Genomic DNA, 5,005 nt, shown 5'->3' with positions numbered 1-5,005 from the left:
CCTTCCTTCCTTCCTTCCTTCCTTCCTTCCTTCCTTCCTTCCTTCCTCTCTCTTTCTCTCTCTCTTTCTTTTCTTTCTTTCTCTCTCTCTCTTTCTGTCTGTCTTTCTTTCCTTTCTTTCTTCCCCAAATATCTTTTGTCATATATTATTTTTCTTTGGAAGGAAGAGGAGGAGGAATACTGGAAGAAATTATCATGGTGTAAAAAACCAAAAGACATCCTTAAAATTTTATTTTTTAAAAAAGTTAATAGACCCCAGGTTAGGAACCCTTGGCTTATTATTTCTATGGTCCCTTCTAAATCAAGATTTGTGAACCTATGGCTGGTCTAAGGTCACATAATAAGTAAGTGGCAGAATCTGGGTATCCATGTTTTCATGGACTGGGCTCCATCTTTGGAAATTCTCTCTAAAATTTCTTTCTCTGGCTCATTCCTCGGCCTAGGGTTTCCTCTAGGAACATAAAATTTTAGCTCACTTCTAGGGTACCACAGCAAAAGGAAAGGCTCTTGGCTCACATGTAAGGCTTAAGGCATATATGCTACAAAGTTTAGGACAGGCTTTATCTAATTCAACAGAAATTCAAAGGGCTCACACCCAAGTCTATCAAATGTCAAGGCAAGCCCTTTTTCTCTTGGGAGTCTTACCTCCACAGGGAACCATGTAATTAAGCTTATTTTGCTACCTTGTGTCCTGTTTCCTATATCAAAAAGGTATTTGGAGCCTCATTCTTATGATGAGCCCCTCCTTTCCCAGGACCTACAGGGTCCTTCAAGCTTCTAAAGCTACCCAGGGTGGGGACTCCTTGACAGGGGAAAACAATTCTCTAGATCCGTTCAGCTGTTTTTCAGTCCTGTCTGACTCTTTATGACTCCACTCGGCATTTTCTTGGCAAAGATACTGAAGTGGCATGCCATTTCCTCCTTCAGCTCATTTTACAAATGAGAAAACTGAAACAGACAGGGTTGGGTGACTTGCCTACGGTCACACAGCTAATGTGTCTGGAGGATGAGTTTTTCTGACTTCAAGCTCTGTACTTTTTCTGCTATGCCACCTAGAAGCAGAACTCTTATAATTCACAGTACCAGAGAAGAACAAGGTTGGGGCTTTCCCCTCTGCGTCTTGGCACTGTTCCTTGCTGTTCCTGGGTTCCGGCTCTATTTGGCTCAAAAACTCCTCTGCCGGCCCAGGAACTCATGTTCTTCCCACTATGGATACTCCACTGCTATTTTTAAAAGTAATTTAAAAAAAAATTTTAACATTCATTTTGTAAAAGCTGTGAGTTCTGGGGGTGGCTAGGTGATGCAGTGAATAGAGTACCGGCCCTGGAGTCAGGAGGTCCTGAGTTCAAATGCGGCCTCAGATGCTTAACATAAAAACTAGCCATGTGACCTTGGGCAAGTCTCTTAACCCCAACTGCCTTCCAAAAAGCATTAAAATAAATTTTTTGAGTTCTAAATTCTTTCCCTTCCTCCTACTCATCCCCCACCCAGTGAAAGGTTTAAAGTAATTTTAAAAATATTTTTGTTATTCTGAACTTGACAAATAGCAAGCAGGAGTATTTACATACAAACAAGAATAGGAAAAAGACCTGTAAATGGAAATGCAGATTTCTAAACTTATAGCATATTCCTTTTTAATAAATGTATATAATACATTTTGAACATTAGTTCCACTTGTCCATGTTCCTCTCTAAACCTCATTCTGTTCTGTTCTGTACCCTTAAAAAAAAAAAAAAACTGTTACAAAAAAATCATTATCATTCCCTCTCCAAGGGGTAGGTGGTGGTGTGTTGGATAAAATGCTGAGCTCTAGTCAGGAAAACCAGAGTTCAAATCCAGCCTTGGACACTTGGTCATACCTGTGACCGTGGACAAGTCATTTAACCTCTGCCTGCCTCGTTTTCCTCAACTGTAAAATGGGGGTAATAATAGTGCCAACCACAAAGGGTTGTTGTAAGGATTGGAGATTTTTATAAAAGTATGCTTAGCACAGTGTGTGCAGGGTACATAGTAGGTGCCTAATAAATGCTTGTTCCCTTCTCTCCTTATCATATGATAATAAGACTTGTAGAAGTATAGTAAGCACTTAATAAATGCTTGTTCCTTTCCCTCTCTTCTATCCTCCAACAAATATGGTTAAGTAAAACATCCACCCTTTGACCACATCCCCAAATGTGCCTTAGTCTTTACCTTTACTTCATAACCTTTGTCAAGATGTGGGAAGCATTGCCCTTCTCTTTTTCCAACAGTTTCTAGCTTGTTCCAAGAACTCCTTGGGGTTTGGAGATCGGCTCCATCTGGTTCAGGCATCCCTGGGGCTTCATAGTTCCCTGGAGCACATGACTCCCTGGAGGGTCCATGTGGCTGTGCAGGCTTTCTTCCAGGGAACCCTTTATATAAAACTGGCTTAACTCTGACTGATTGACATCTCAGCTCTCCTCTGCCTCTTCAGCCTGCCCCTTTCTTTTAAAGTCGAAGCCCAAAGGTAGAGCTCAGGTATGAATTAGCTATGAATCAGCACTTAGATCAGCAGCAGCATGTTGTAGACAGGCAACAAATACCCATAAACAATTCACACTTTATGAAAAATTAACCTTGTTGATGGAATTTCACACTTCGTTAAGGACAATCACCAAGGCCAGAACAAAGTCATCCTGAGTAGGGACAATGAGCACTTTCTATACCTTGTTTGGTAGTCCTCCATCCAAGGCCACAGTGGAGAGGCCAGGACCCAGGACAATGCCTGGATAGGTCCATTACAGACTCCATGGTCTAGTAATGGCATTGGCACTAGGGGTGGGACTGTGAACGAACATACTCATCTAACTAAGGATCAGTGTTGGAAATAAGGGGAAAGGGAAGGCAAGGCTGGGATGGGGGGACCTCAGATACCAACCAGAGAAGTATAGACAAATGGTCTGGACTCCTAGAGATTTCTCAGCCTATGTTTGGGAGGGTGACTCCATATTGCAGGGCCCTAGGTTACTTCAAAAGTCCCTGCTATTGCCTGACTACACATATATAACCTATATCAATTTGCTTCCCTTCTCAATGAGGGTGGGTGGGGAAGGAGAAAGGGAGAGAATGTGGAGCTCAAAGTTTTAAAAATGAATGTTAGAAATTGTTTTTACATGCAACCAGGAAATAAAATATACAGACAATGGGGTAGAGAAATCTATCTTGCTCTACAGGAAAATAGAAGGGAAGGGGATAAGAGAAGGGGGAGGGTATTGCTAGAAGGGAGGGCAGATTGGGGAAGAGGTAATCAGAATGGATGCCATCTTGGGGTGGGGAGAGGGGAAAGATGGGGAGAAAATTTGGAACTCAAAATCTTGTGAAAGTGAATATTGGAAACTAAAAATAAATTAATTAATGAAAAACAAACATTAACAAGGAAAAAAAAGTCCCTCCTAGCTCTAAATCCAAAAAATCTTTGTGACATCTGTAAGTAAAGGATGTGGGGCATGGGTTGTTATCCCCATTTCTTTTTAGCTGAGGGAATGGGGGAAATTGTTCACTGCTATAGTGGGAGATCCAGAACTTGAACCCAGTCTTCAAAATATAGTGCTATTTCCACATAGGCATTAGTTGTCTCCTTTTAGCCAAACAGGTTGAGTCTAACCATGCCATTCTGCTCTGCTCTAGAATATTCAATGACTCCCAAATGCTTTCAGATCAAATACAAGACTCCTCTGTTTGATATTTAAAGCCTAGCACAATCTGGCTGCAGACTGTCTTCCCAGACCCAGTTCTCATAAGTCTCCCTGATGGAACCTACACTCCAGCTAAACTACCCTTCTTGTTATTCCCCCAAATATCCTTCCCTTCTGCACAGATTGTGCCTCATGCACTCAATGCACTTCCTCCTTATTGCATCCCCCCTCCCCCCACCGTGTTGAGTTTTTTTTCAAATTTAACTCAGGTGCTACCTCCTTCATGAGTGGCTTTTCCTGCTCCCCAGTGTTGTTAGTGCTTTCCCCTTCAGGAAATTATTTTGTATATACTTTGTCTAGCACCCTCTGGGCTCCTTCCTACGTCACCCTTGCAGGTTGGGTCTTCCTAAGGATGACTGTCCCAGGTTCAAGGTACTCCCATGGGACCACACTCCTAAAATTGTGGCTCCAGATTTCTCACTATTGTGTTGCTTTTTTTCTCTAGTCAGCTGGAGGATGCAATTATCTCAAAGGAAAGGCATTCACTGGAATGGTATCATTAAGAATATTAGCAACAAAACATCTCCCCCCAAAACCTGGAGCAGACTCTTCCACAAATGCAAACCTCATTAATGGGAAGAGTGGATAATGGAAAGGTACCTGAGTATAAAAAGCACTGGGTAGAAGCCACTTAGCTCTTTGTACTTACTGCAAGGCCCCTCCCCATGTCTTCTCATAATATCCCCACAATGTTCTTGGGCTGGGCGTGTGTGTGGCTATAACATAGGAGCTGTGGCTTCTGCTGAAATCCTTAGGTGCTGCTGTGCTGTTCCTGGGAAAAACAGCAACAGAACCAGCCTTAGGACCAAGAATCCTTCCCTTCAACTCCGCTGAGATCCAGGCTTAGGATACCGTTGTCTTCTGGAAAAACCACCGCCATGACAGGAAGCCGTATTCCAGGCCTCATATGAGTCTTGACTCAGAGGCCTGCCATCACCTGAGCAGGATTCTTAACTCCAGGCACAGGAATCTCTCCATCTTTGTCTCTTTCTTCATCTCCCTTCCTCTCCCTTCTTTTCCTTATTTATTTATTTTTGTCTCCCTGTTTCTGTCCTCCTCCTTTCTCTCTCCTTTGTTCTCTGTCTCTATATCTCTCCATCTCCCTGAGTCTCTGTCTTTTTGTCTCCTCCTCCCCTCTATTGCCTTCTCTCTACTTGACTGGACTCTCCATATACTTATCTGCACATCCTGTTATATTTCTACTGTAGAGTACTTGAAAGTAGAAACATTTTCTTCCTTCCTTCCTTCCTTCCTTCCTTCCTTCCTTCCTTCCTTCCTTCCTTCCTTCCTTCC

Source organism: Petaurus breviceps, unplaced genomic scaffold (assembly GCF_028583685.1).
Source record: "Petaurus breviceps papuanus isolate PSGF00001 unplaced genomic scaffold, PetGlider_PUasm1.0 90879, whole genome shotgun sequence".
Taxonomy (NCBI): Eukaryota; Metazoa; Chordata; class Mammalia; order Diprotodontia; family Petauridae; genus Petaurus; species Petaurus breviceps.
The sequence above is the reverse complement of the archived record's forward strand: the minus strand, read 5'-3'. Positions refer to the sequence as shown.